We start from the raw sequence: 14,537 nt of genomic DNA, 5'->3' as shown, positions 1-14,537 counted from the left end.
TTTTGCTCATAGTCATGAGGTTAGGCCAGTCTGCACACAGCTTGGTTGTATAGGACGTAAGTGTTGGACAGCCTACTGGTGGTGGCCAGTGATGGTGATGGACCAGGAGGAAGAAGAGAAAGCCTGGGCCTGTAGCCTTAGCAGGTGGTTAAAGAAAGAGGACTCAAGACTGGGCAGGAGGAAGTTAGTGAATAACATGATCCATGAATATAAAAGTACATATAAGGGTCTACCCCAGCCTAGGGGGGAAGCTGAAAGTACGTGACAAATTGGTCCCACCCTCAAGGGGCTTACCACCTTCGGGGTTGAGACAAGATCTGTCCATATGAAGTGCATGGTGAGCAAGACAGTTCAAAGTTCTGCCAAACAAATACATACGTATATCAATGCAGTGTGATCAGCGAAGGGAGAGATCCAGGTCAGCCACAGATATTAGAACCAGACCGTCTGGAATGATGGCTAGTTCTGCCACTTGCTGGTTGTGTGACCTCGGGCAGGTCACTTACTATCTCTGTGCTCACTTTCCTCATCATGAAATGGAAATGAGAAAGGTGCCAATATCACAGGGTTGCCGTGAGGATGAAACGACGTAACCATCATGCAGTGCTTAGAACAATATTCTGGGATGCAGTAAGTGCTAATTAAGTCTTAGCTCATACCAGAGGGGAGAAGAAGTGGCAGAGGAGGGAGAAGGGCATCAGCTTCCATGACCTGTGTGCATGCAGGCGCCTTCTTTAAATATAACTGAAATGGCTTGTGAACAAGTTGATACTGAGCAGAAATGTTATTTGTGTTGTAATTAGCTATTTTCAAGTTCACTTGCATAGCAAAAGTCAGGGGAAAAAAATAAAATAGATTTGTAAGTAAATGTCCCCAGAAGTAGACCCTGGGAACACGATTCAGGTGTAAGTGGTTTCTTGAGAAGGAGCTCCCAGGGACACTGGGAAGGGGTGGCAGGAGCAGGTCAGGGAAGGACAGGAAGCCAAGCAACAGGTGGTCCTTTTTTAAAAAATTTAATTCCAGTATAGTTAACATACAGTGTTATATTAGTTTCAGGTATACAATATAGTGGTTCAACACTTCTATACATTACTCATTGCTCATCAAGATAAGTGTACTCTTAATCCCCATCACCTGTTTCCCCATCCCCCCCACCTCCCCTCTGACAACCATCAGTTTGTTTTGTATAGTTAAGAGTCTCTTTTTTGTCTCTTTTTTCTTTCTTTCTTTGTTTTGTTTCTTAAATTCCACATATGAATGAAATCATGGTATTTGTCTTTCTCTGACTGACTTGTTTCACTTAGCATTTTACTCTCTAGCTCCATCTATGTTGTTGCAAATGGCAGGATTTTATTCTTTTTTATGGCTGAGTAATATTCCATTGTATATATACACCACATCTTTGTCTGTTCTTCTATTGATGGACACTTGGGCTGTTTCCAGAATTTGTCTATTGTAGTAATGCTGCAATAAACATAGGAGTGCATATTTCTTTTCGAATTAGTAGTTTTATATTCTTTGGGTAAATACCCAGTAGTGGAATTACTGGATCATAGGGTAAGTCCATTTTTATTTTCTGAGGAACTGCCATACTGTTTTCCACAGTGGCTGTACCAGTTTGCATTCCCACCAAGAGTGCAAGAGGGTTCCTTTTTCTCCACATCCTCGCCAACACCTGTTGTTTCTTGTGTTCTTGATTTTAGGTGTGAGGTGATATCTCATTGTGGTTGTGATTTGCATTTCCCTGATGATGAGTGATGTTGAGCATCTTTTCATGTGTCTATTGGCCATTTGTATGTCTTCTTTGGAGAAATGTCTGTTCATGTCTTCTGCCCATTTTTTAATTGGATTATTGTTTTTCTGTTGAGTTATATAAGTTCTTTATATAGTTTGGATATTAACCCTTTATTGGATATGCCATTTGCAAATATCTTCTCCCATTCTGTAGGTTGTTGTTTGTTTAGTTTTGTTGGTTGTTTCCTTTGCTGTGCAGAAGCTTCTTATTTTGATGTAGTTCCGATAGTTTATTTTTGCCTTTATTTTCCTTGCCTCAGGAGACATATCTAGAAAAATGTTGCTGTGGCTGATGTCAGAGAGATTAATGTCTGTGCTCCCTTCTAGGATTTTTATGGTTTCAGATCTCCCATTTAGGTCTTTCATCCATTTTGAATTTATTTTTGTGTTTGGTATGAGAAAGTGTTCCAGTTTCAGTCTTTTGCATGTTGCTGTCCAGTTTTCCCAACACCATTTGTTGAAGAGACTTTTTCCCATTGTGTATTCTTGCCTCCCTTGTCGAAGATGAATTGACCATATAATCATGGTTTTATTTCTGGGCTCCCTGTCCTGTTCCATTGGTCTGTGTGTCTCTTTTTGTGCCAGTACCATACCGTTTTGATTACTATAGCTTTGTAGTTTAGCTTGATATCTGGGATTGTGATACCTCCAGTTTTGTTCTTCTTTTTCAAGATAAGCAAAAGATGATCTTGAGTGAAGTCCCAGCCTCAGGGGAGCTCTTGAGGGTAGGTTACACCCCAGAGTTTGTCCCAGATCCAAGCAACACAGCTGGGCTTTCAGATGCCCACACCTGGCAGTCACTGGCTAAGCTCCACTCCGGGGAACCAAAAATCCCAGGCACATCTGCCCTCTGCACAATGGGCGAAGCAATGTTAGAAGCTGGGAGGGCAGGAAAGGCACACAGAACCATGGGGAGGGCACACGGGGACAGTGAAAGGGGCAGACCATTATAGGAAGCACTTGACGTTATCCACTAAGTGCTATGGGTTTTGCTGAACAAGGGTGAGCTTTTAAGTGCGGGTAAATTGATGATGCTGATTGCTTGCTGCTTGCACATCTGAGCAGTAGATCTCAAACTTCAGACTGTAAAAGATCCTTTGAGAATTGTTTAAAATGTAGATTCTTGGGCCTCATCTGCAGACCTCTGATTGGGCTGGTAGTGCCCAGGGAAGTTCATTGTCAACATGCTCCCCAGGCAGTTCAGATGAGGGGATCCTTGGGAACCACTGCTTAGTGGCTGGCGGAGGCTGGCAAGACAGCAGTGAGGTGGGCCATCAGGCTGGGTTGTAGGCAGGGTCCCCAGGAGCGCTTCATCAGTGCAATCAGGTGTCCACTTGTGAAGAGGTGTGGAAAAGCATGGAAACCACTTCCTGAGACCCCCCTTCCTGAGGAGGCTCAAAGTGAGATGATGAGTCAGGGATTGGAGAGGCTGCAGAACAGTTGTCTCAACTGGTCATTCCTGAGAGAAGGGGTGCTGTGATTTGCACAAGTACAATTAGGAGGTGTTTTAAGTTGAGTCGCCCTGGGAGCCCCGAGTCTAGGATTCAGGTGCAAGCGGTTTACGTGGGAGGTGATGCCAGGAAGCATCAGCAGGGAAGTGGGGAAAAGATGAGAAGGGAAGGCAGTCAATACAGGCTAAGTGATCGGTGTCGGTGAGCAGGTTGCCACTATGGGCCACCGGGTACAGTCCTGCTGGGGACATCTGGGAGACTGTGTTACACGTATCTCTGAATTGTCCCACTTGGCAGTGAGAGGCTGGGGTATTTTGCCATTAAATCCCTTTTATCAATGGTTGAGGGCTGCTCCTTGGAACTTTTGGCCTACGCTGGATTTGTGGGGAGTACCCTCTGTAGCTGGAGAAGCCCCAGGCAGAGTTGCAGACACTGGCAATAAAACGCTGTCAGTTGCAGCACCTGGGTGGCTCAGTCGGTGAAGCATCTGCCTTCAGCTCAGGTCATGATCTCCGGGTCCTGGGATCGAGCCCCGTGTTGGGCTCCATGCTCAGCAGGGAGTCTGTCTCTCCCTCGGCCCTTCCCTTGCTCATGCTTGCTCTCCCTCTCTCTCGCTCTCTCAAATAAATAAATACAATCTTTAAAAAGATAAAAAAAAAAAAAAAAAAGCTGTCTACATGTGTGGGACTGGTGAGGGCTGAGTCAATCGGGCAGGACACCAAATGTGTCTGCCAGGGGGCGCTGGGAATTGTTCATAAGGACAATCTCTCACACTCAATTGCAGAGCTGGTGTGAGATGGGTCCGCTTGTGTGCAGCTGGGGGGCAAGCTTTGTCCGTGGCGGCGCTCAGTTCCTCAGCTGCAGGCCCGGATGCCTTCAGTCGGCCTACTCAACCTGGCGGGATTTCCAGGATAATCTCAGCCAAAGAATTGTAAGAGGTCCCGTCCTCCAGTCTGTGAGATTCCAGAAGACTTGTGCTGCTGGTGCCCAGGAATTAGTGTCCCCAAGGTAAGAAGGAGGCCAGAGCTTCCACCCCCCGCCCTCGCCTTGTACATTTTCTGTTCACTCCGTTGATGGATCTTGGAGCCACGCCCGGTTCTCTGAGGATGCATCCCTGCCCCCATTGCGCCAGGCTGAGCCCAAGAGGAAAGCTGTGCGATGCGGCCAGCATTCGTAGAGTTCCTTCTGGAACCGCCTTTTCTATCCACTTCTTCCTAGTTTCATCTCTGGTCTTGATCATTCATCGCTGTCTCTTTGGTTTACCTTTCATTACCTTGTGGTGCCGACGAAGGCGTGAGAACTGACCCACCAATCCTAGTTGTCGTCAGGGAAGTGACAGTGAGAGTGATGGGAAACAGGAGAAAAGGACAGGGACAATTTGGCCTAGTTAAGAAAATGATCCCCAGGCTTGTCCCCAGAGTTTAGGAAAGAAGATTTGTAAAAACTTAAAAAAGTATGGGCATGAGCTCACGGCCAGAAGGTCCAAAAGGTAGAGCTGAGCAAGAGAAGATGGTTGCTAAAACAACCATTCAGGATGCCGAGCCGCACAGGAAGCTGCAGAAGAGAGAAAACGGGCAGATCTAAGGCAAGCCATCCAGGCTGCAGAGAGGGCTCTCCAGGAGCTTTGATTTTAAAGGGATACATCTAAAAGCCGAAACCTGGCATCCTTGAAGGAGAAACACAAAGCATACCATAAATTTATCAGAAATCAAAAGACCAGACTAAGCTTAGATATGAGAATGATACTAATGTAGCCGTAAAAAAGCTTTTATGCTCTATTTGAGCCAGAAAGAAAATGAGGACAGGATGGGTCTGCTTAGGACGAGTGAAATGATGAAAACAAATGGCAGAGAGGAAAGGACCACACAACTCCTGGTTTGTTCCCCCCCCCTTTTTATTATTGTTTACTAAGGGAGTGCTCTTTAAACTGGAAACGGTAAAAGACTCTTGGTTAAACCAGAGGAAGGGGAAGAAATAGGAGAGTCACTGCCGTGTGTGGAACAATTTCAAGTTCATGGGGGGTGGTACATTCAGTTTTGTAGGTCAAATTTTCAAAGAAGCACTGTCGTGAACCAGGGGAAAGAGTACCCGAGAAATGGAGGATCTGAAAACCATGGCGCATGAATGAAAGCTGTCGGAGCGGGGTGAGTTTAGCCGGGAAACGGGGCGGCTGGGAGGAAGCATATCCATGCTAGCACCACGTGTGTGAATGGACGCCATTTAGAAAAAGACTAGACTGTGCTCTGGTAGGGTAGAGAGTGGAACTGAGCCCATTGGGTTGACATTCTAGGGAAGCACAGTCCAGTTCCATATTAAAACTTCCAAATGTTTAGAAGCAATTACCATTGAACATCTGCCTCAAAGCTACGATGTCTGCACAACAGTAAAGTCCAAAGGGAGAGTAACTGAATTTGTCAAGGCTGTTGTAGACAGAATTTTCGTACACGGTGTGAGGATTAGGTTACAGTCTCAAGCATTAATTCTTAGCCTTTTATAAACCGTGGAACCCCTTGAGAATCTCATAAAAAATAGGGATCCACTTTATATGAACATGCTCATATGTGCCAACACACCACTTCTTATGTTCAGTTTCAAGGAGTTCCCTGTCCCTAAAGCAGGATCATTGTCCCCAGGTTAAGAAGCCCACAGCTCAAGGGATTCTTCTGTTTCTAAAATGCAGTGATTCTAAGTCCTTTCCCTAGAAGTTACATTTTTCACAGCTCTCTCGCCAGTAGACTTTTGTAAACATTTTCATGGCTTCATACCAAAAAAAAAAAAAAAGGTGCTGTTTTCATGAAACCAGCTGAGACTTCAGGACAATCCAAGATTTTTTTGTTTCCTAATGTATGATTTCCACCTTGTGGCAGCACTGTTTCTCAACACCTGTGTGTTCAACACTTAATATATACGAGCCGGTGCCAAGTGCCAAAGGTTCAACTCTTTAAATAGGAAAGGACTGGTTCCAAGTTGTGTGCTTCTTGCTTCCAGCAGTGTGTACATCAGGTCAAAGCAGTGCTGTAATACATAAACCACCACCAGATGGCACCCATGGGAAAGTCTTGCCTTGCAGTTGGTTTCTTAGCTCTGACGTCTTTTCTAAACATAGCCTGGTAAAATGCTTGGGGAAGAGGGGAGAGAATCTGTTAGGGAGGAGGAAAAACACCAATGACAGGACAGCCCTTGCACTTTCCTGGGTTTTGATACACAGAGACAAGCCTTGATTACCGTCTTTTTTTTAAGTAGAGATTTTATTTATTTATTTTGACAGAGAGACAGAGAGAGAGGGAACACAAGCACCGAAGGAGTGGGAGAGGGAGAAGCGGGCTTCCTGCCGAGCAGGGAGCCCGATGCGGGGCTCGATCCCAGGACCCTGGGGTCATGACCTGAGATGAAAGCAGATGCTTAACGACTGAGCCACCCAGGTGCCCCCGATTACTTTTTTCTACTTCTTAATGATGAGCTTTTGGAGGCTGATGCATAGATTTATGTACTATATAAGCATTTCTTTCATACACATACATACATTTTCTGCCTCTGCTGATGCCCCATGTGATTTAAAAGCTGCTCATAATTTGGAGGAAGAGCCTGTTCTCCTTTTGGATTATAAACTTGCACATTCATTCTTTTATTGCGTCTGTCCCCTACTTCAATTCCAGTAAGAATATTGAGTTTGCACGGAAACATCACAGAAGGCCTTTCTGGGAAGGGAAAAGCTCGGTTAGATCAGCTGTCTGCTGTGAACACTAGACCAACTGGAAAGAAGATCAAAGGGAAAGGAGAGGGCAGAAGTGGGTTTGGGTGGAAAGCAAGATTATCTCTGAAATTGACATATCTGTTCAATCTTCTCTCTTGCTCCTTCCAAATTCTTCTTAAAAGAGTTTTTAAAAACCCCACATTCCTGCTACATGAAGCCTCATGTTTCCATTTTTACTTTACTGCTTGGCGTGGTGCTTGCTGCCAGTTGGTAAACTTACTTAAGAGAGGGAACAATGTTGATTAGAATATAGTTATCTTTGTTGAGAAAGAAACTTCCATTGGTTCGTACTCTTTAGCAGGCAGCTAGCAGAAATAAGAAAGCTCAGAATAGAAGCCATATTTCTTTGGGGCACGGCTTTGGCCAGCCCTCTTTTCATTTTTGTAACTGCAAGTGGAAAATCACCACTTTAATGAGCCACGTACCCTGTGGAAAAAAATGTTTGAAATTACCCAGTAGAGGAAAGCCTTCTTTCCAAGTGTGAGAGGTAGTGCAGAACCCCACCAAATTCAAAATGGGGGATTCTTTTCTTCTTACATTTTATTTCAAAGATAGTTCTGCTAGAAACCTGCCTTTCTGAGCAAAGAGGCATGAACAGAATTCTAAAGTGGTAGAGCCGGGAGGAAGCGGCATATTGCCATTTAGAGGGCATCTTTCCTGGCCTGGCTCTGCCGGGTGTTACAGGGAATGCAGAGATTAAAGAGACACTGTTCCTCTCCTCTAGGAGCTTCCAACCTGGCGGGAAAGACAAACATACAGAGACCCTATGTTATGCCTGGAATTAGACTTGAGTGCCAAAAGCAAAATAAAAATAAAGTACAGCTCTGCTTGGCTGCGCAGGGCTGCAGCAATTGAAAATCTACTAAAATGCAGACTGTTAGTAAAGTCAAATTATCCTTTGTCCTTGCAACGTAAGTAACTGGCTGGATGTGGGCTATTTTTCTTCTTTTTTATACTTTTCTGTTCTTTGTAAAATTTCTAAAATTTCAGCGGCAGGGTGAGGTCCAGAGTACGTTTCTCTGAGCATGTTTAGTCCCCCCCCATCATAAAAGCAAGTGGGAGTCTGAAGAGGAAAATGTATACTTTTTTTGGCAATACTCATACTATGTTGACAAAAGCAAACACTTATTTGGTGGTTACTCTGGTGCCAGGTACTGTTCTAAGTGCTTTTATATATTAACTCATTTAATCGTCTCAGCCACCTTATTAGAGAGGTACTCTTATTAAACCCATTTTATAGAGGAAGTAATGGAGGCACAGGGAAGTTCAGTGGCTTGCCCGGATTACACCAGGATTTAAGTGGCTGAGCAGGCTGACTCCAGAGTTTGCACTGCCGAGTTTAGCGAACATTATGGAGCAAGAGTTTTTCCTCCTAAGTTAATTTCCCAGGTGACTGAAGCTTTTCATTTCTGTCTCAGGATTGGGCTGGAGAATGACCCATTCCTGGAGCAGGATGACACAGGAAGGGAGATGCTGGGATTGGAAAGTCAGACCCACCTGGCTCAGTTACTTGGAGGAATGTCCAAGTGGAGACCAAAGGGTTTCCAGCCAGTCGGCTTTGCCTGGCCAAAGGAGTTCCGGGCACAGTAATTCCCTCTCTAGAAAAGCTGCTGCCCTGGGAGGGCACATGAGGGAGGAGGCACTGGGGTTGGGGTTGGGATCAGAGTCATGTAACAGGGTTTCGGGTTAGTGTTAGAGGTTTGGATGAGGGTTAGCTGTTAGGAGTTAGAGTAAGGTTTAGGGTTAGAGGTTAGAGATTAGGTTTCAGAGTTATGGTTAGTGTTAGGGTCAGGAAAGGCAGTCAACATCCAGCTCTTCAGAGGGCTGGTGAAAGCTTTTGCCACTTGCTGGGTTTGGGAGAAGACATGAGCATCGGGGGGGGGGGTGATTTTCCAGAGCAAAGCAAGACCCCAGACCAAGGAGGACCTCAGGATTACAGCCCACCATGTCAGGTCTCCTAGACAGGCAGAGCTTGGGCACAAGGACCAGTCCAGGAACCCTAACCAGGATGCACCCACAGTCAGGTGGCCTATTGCAAATGGCCACCTCACAGGATGGGCCCTGGGAACTGAGGGCAGGGTTCAGCTGCAGGGTGAGGTCCAGAGTAAGTTTCTCTAATTTAATTTTTAACAGTGACTGTGCTTAACAACTGGCCTACCAAATTTCTGAAAATTTATTTAACAATCGGCTCTTGCAAGCTGGTACAAGTCAGCTATAGCACCACTGGTCTGACCCCATATCTGATTCTTTTCATACTCACCATAGCCATCTCTACATCATGGAAGCTTCTAGTCACTCCAGGAGCAAATTGGGTTCTTAGATGTCACCCATTTAGAAGTCAAGCTGTTAGAAGCATGTCAGTCACAACATTCTAGTTATGGGCATTGTAGAAACAGGTATCCTATAATTTAGTAAAAGAAGGGGGGGGGAGCTCCCGGGTGGCGCAGTCAGTTAGGTGTCTGCCTCTTGGTTTTGGCTTGGGTCATGATCTCAGCATCGTAGGGTCGAGCCCTTCATCAGGCTCCATGCTCAGTGGGGAGTCTGCTTCTCTCTGTCTCTGTCTCTCTCTCTCTCTGTCTCTCTCCCTCCCCCGTGGCACTCTCCCTGCTCTTACCCATGCTCTCTCTCTAAAATAAATAAATAAATAAAACAAAAGGAAGCAGATGGGTAAACAAGAAGTGGTATATACGTAACAATGGAATATTACTCAACCATAAAAAAGAACAAAATCTTGCCATTTGCAACGACGTGGGTGGAACTAGAGAGTATTATGCTAAGAGAAGTAAGTCACCCAGAGAAAGACAAATATCATATGATTTCACACATATGTAGAATTTAAGAAACAAAAGAGATGAACATGGGGAAAAAAGAGAGGCAAACCATAAAACAGGCTCTTAACAATAGAGAACAAACTGAGGGTTGCTGGAGGGGAGGTGGGTGGGGGATGGGCTACACGGGTGATGGGCATTAAGGAGGGCACTTGTTGTGAGGAGCACTGGATGTTGTAAGTGATGAATCACTATATTCGGTGCCTGAAACTAATACTCACTGTATGTCAACTAATTGGAATTTAAATAAAAACTTGAAAAAAAAATTTTAATTATAAAAAGAAAGCAGAGAAATTCCCTTAATATTGATATGTATGTAAATGCATGGGTCTTTTGGCTGTGAGGATGATACTCTGGAATGAGTACTGCATCCCATCATGGTGGAGGACGCATGCTGAAACCTCCTTCCGCATGCAATGACACATGCACCGCTAGATACTTATGCTGCCCATGCCTGTATATCCAGGCTAGCCTTGACTGGGCTTGAATTTAAGAAGCAGGTTGAGTCTAGGTGTATCTGAGGTGTTTCTCACCCTCTTTGAACTAGCATGTAGACCTGGGGCACATTCTGCTCACAACAGTGGCAGAAACACAAGAGAACAAGCCCAACCACAAAGGTGCATTTCAGCCTTGTTTGCATTACATTTGCAGACATCCCATTGGTCAAAGCAAGCCACATGGCCAAGTCCAGTATCAGTGGGGTGGGGAAATATACTCTGCTTCCAGTGAGAGGAATTACAAAGCCTCAAGACAAAGAGTATGATGTAGGAAAGGGTGAAGAACTGAGGACATGTTTACCATGTTTACCACATGTTTACCAAACGGAATCACCCAGGGATCAGCTTTTGACCCTAAACTCATTATTCAAATCTGTTGAACTAACAAGCCTTGACCTATATAGACAGAGAATGAAGATAATTGCTATTCTAATGTACAACACTACAGAAGATAGAACTCCTCACATCTGGTATCTTCAACCAAACCTTTTCCAGCTTTTTAAGGCTGTACCATACATATCTGGGAATGTGTGGCAGTTGGCCCTTCTTCACATCTCCATCATTGGTCAGCTATTCACTGGTCTGGCCAGTTTTTCTCCCCATTTCCCTTACTATAGGCCTGTCATCCATCTTTCTCCCCCAACGATGGCCACCCCCACCTCCATCCCAAGGACTGGCAAAGACTCTCTCCTTGACCAAACTTGAGTCAGTTTCCTCCGAGTTCTCTTTTTGACTAGGCCTTGGCCTTAGGCTCAGTTCTCGGCCTGGTTAGTCCAATTTTAGCAAGAATCCTGCTGAGTCAGTTTACTGAAAACCTCCATCCTTGGTATCTGATCATCTTTGATCTCTGATCAAATTTCTCCATCTCTACCCTTAATATCTCTCATAGCCTGGCCTGTCTTCAGCAAGAATCCTGTTGAGTTGGATTTGGCAGTGAGGAGTCACCCTAAGCCTTAAAGGTCATCACCTCCCAGAATTCCTTGCCTGGATCTTAGTAGAGAATGTGCTCCATTTTGGAGAAGATCCTGCTAGCCTTGATGTTTCCTGTTAGTAATTTTCCATCCACTGACCTCACCCTGCTCCTTGGCTATAAATCTCCAATTGTCCTTATTGTGTTTGGAGTTGAGCCCAATCTGTCTCCTCTCCTGCAAAACCCCCATTGCAATAGGCCCCTTCTTGAACAGCCTTCCTTACCATCTTTAACAAGTGTCCAAATAATTTGTTCTTTAACAGGGGTGAAGGCAGAAAGCAGGAAATTCTAGGTGCTGTGGTGTCATGGTATTGTGGGCACACAAAGGCTTGGAGGACCTGGGTTTGAAATCCATACCTTTTGCTAACCAGTCATGCGAATTTGGGGAAACTTCTCTGAATTTCAGTTCCCTCATTAATGAAATAGAGATAATTCTACATATCTCACAGGATGTTTTGTGGTTTAAATGGTCAAAGTTGTTAAAACCTAAAATGTTGCCTAGCACACAGAAAGCACTTGATAAATGTTTTTAGTTGGAAGACAACATCACCATCATGTCACATATCACCATGTCACAACATATGTTGGACACATTTTCAAATCCATATTGTAACTTCAAAACCTGTGGGGGTGCATTAGACGGTAAGCTGTTTTTCAGGAAAATGTCTGCTGTCTTCCATGAAGGTCTAAGGTATAAGCCAGTGTCAAGCTGTCCTTGACCTGCCCTGTGAAGATCTCAGAACTGGTTCTTCTGCACCTGGAGGCCACCCAAGGTCATTCCATCCCTATCCTGGTTCTCAGCCTCTACATTTTCCTTCCTGCCCACAGCAGAGTTATGTGACTCCACCCACAAGACACACACACACACACACACACACACACACGCACGCACACACACACCTTTTCTGGTTATGGCTACGTCTTCTCCAAAATGGAGCACATTCTCTACTAAGATCCAGGCAAGGAATTCTGGGAGGTGATGACCTTTAAGGCTTAGGGTGACTCCTCACTGCCAAAGCTGGAATGAACCCATCTTCCACTGCCTTGAGGGGTAATTGTGCCTTATTAAAATACATTGACAGTTGATCTGAAGCTGAGGAAGTTGGAAATAACCCTTGTCTCTCCAACCTTACCTGCAATTCAACCCAGTGAACACTTACAGGATATCTTCAAAGACAGAACTAGAGGGCGCCTGGGTGGCTCAGTTGGTTAAGCGACTGCCTTCGGCTCAGGTCATGATCCTGGAGTCCCGGGATCGAGTCCCGCATCGGGCTCCCTGCTCGGCAGGGGGTCTGCTTCTCCCTCTGCCCCTCCCCCCTCTCATGTGCTCTCTCTCTCTCATTCTCTCTGTCTCAAATAAATAAATAAAATCTTTAAAAAAAAAAAAAAAAAAAAAAAAAAAGACAGAACTAGAGATCCAGAAAGAAACATAGGGATGAGAAAGATTGGAGTACTGAAGGAAGATCATTGGGCTTTTCAGAGTCGGTAAACCAGCTAGCTGGGAATAAAACTGTGGTGAGGAATATTCTGTGAAGGGACACCTGGGTGGCTCAGTCGTTAAGCATCTGCCTTCGGCTCGGGTCGTGATCCCAGGGTGCTGGGATCGAGCCCCGCATCGGGCTCCCTGCTCAGCCGGGAGCCTGCTTCTCCCTCTCCACTCTGCCTGCTTGTGCACACTCTCTCTCTCTTTGTGTCAAATAAATAAATAAAATCTTTAAAAAAAAAGACAAAATATTCTGTGAATATTCCCACCTTGATATTTCTACCTGACCCTACTTCCATCCCACCCCTTCCACAAAACAGACAGATCAGTTTTCCTTCTTACTTCTTCACCAAACTCATGATATACCGAGTTTGAAGGTTGCTGGCAGAGGGGTGGGAAAATTAGCATAAGAAAGCCAAAGTACTGTCAGCACCAAGCCTTCCTGAGATTCGGAGTTAAAACCTATTGAAGTGGACCTAGGCGACACAGAGTACCCACTGGAGGTGGAGAATGGCAACAAGGATCCTACAAAGCGGTTAGTGTGCAATGGTGGGCAAGACTAGAGCAGGGCTGGTTGCAGCTTTGAATCAGAAGTGGTCTTCCATACAACATTTTTATACTACCATTGACTGTGCTCCCTGTGCTGTACTTTTCATCCTCATGACTTACTCATTCCAGAACTGGAAGCCTGTACCTCCCACTCCCCTTTGCCCATTTTATCCGTCCCTCCACCACCTTCCCCATTGTGTGGTGACCGATGGTAGGTACACTTGTGGTGGACATAGCATAACGTATGGAGTTGTGGACCACTATGTTGTACACCTGAAACTAATGTAACAACGTGTGTCAACTATACATCAATAAATTTTTTTTAAAGAACTGGTATTCCCAGGTCTAGAGTATGGGGCACCAATGAACTTGTCTCAGTGCAGTCCTCCTGAGGACAGGCTTAGCCTGGTAAAGTGGCCATGTGGATGGGTCCAAAGAACCTGGCCACTGGGTTTGTTCTTTTTCATATCATGTGACTTAGTCTACACCCCTTCTTTGGCAGCTGTAGTGGGGACAAGTGGTCCCATCAACTGCACTGTTCTCCTGGCTTGGTGGTCTAGTGGCAAACCGGGGGTGATTGCAGTGTTCTCCAATGTCAAGAGGGTTCTGACTCCCACAAAGAGAGGCAGGAATTTCCAGGGTGAACACTGAAAATCCCAAGGGATTTTTTTTAAGATTTTATTTATTTATAGCTTTGCACAGTGGCAGTATCGTAGCCAAAGAGGTTTACCCGAGGCGCGATTATTGCTAATTGAAAAGATTTTATTTATTTATTTGACAGAGAGACACTGCGAGAGAGAGAACACAAGCAGGGGGAGTGGGAGAGGGAGAAGCGGGCTTCCCGCAGAGCAGGGAGCCCGATGCGGGGCTCGATCCCAGGACCCCGGGATCATGACCTGAGCCGAAGGCAGACGCTTAACGACTGAGCCACCCAGGCGCCCCGCCAAAGGATTTTTTTAAAAAGATTTTATTTATTTATTTGAGAGAGAGAGCAAGAGAGAGCACAAGTGGAGGGGAGCGGCAGAGGGAGAGGGAGAAGCCCCAATCCCAGGACCTTGAGATCATGAGCCAAAGGCAGACGCTTAACTGACTGAGCCACCCAGATGCTCCAGAAATCCCAAGGGATTCTTATCATGTGAGGGGATGACAGGAGGGCAGGAATAGATGGACTTCTATGGTAAGGGCTTAAGTATTACATTCCAGACAATACT

General features: G+C 45.3%; 2 pseudogenes; both read left to right on the top strand.

Annotated features, from left to right (window-relative positions):
• Positions 1-14,537, top strand: part of LOC118532101 (transcription factor SPT20 homolog pseudogene) — an 86,477-nt pseudogene that overhangs the window by 19,657 nt on the left and 52,283 nt on the right.
• Positions 14,017-14,097, top strand: LOC118532102 (U4 spliceosomal RNA; annotated as a pseudogene).

The sequence above is a fragment of the Halichoerus grypus genome, chromosome X, assembly GCF_964656455.1.
Source record: "Halichoerus grypus chromosome X, mHalGry1.hap1.1, whole genome shotgun sequence".
Taxonomy (NCBI): Eukaryota; Metazoa; Chordata; class Mammalia; order Carnivora; family Phocidae; genus Halichoerus; species Halichoerus grypus.
This window is presented reverse-complemented; position numbering and strand designations above follow the sequence as displayed.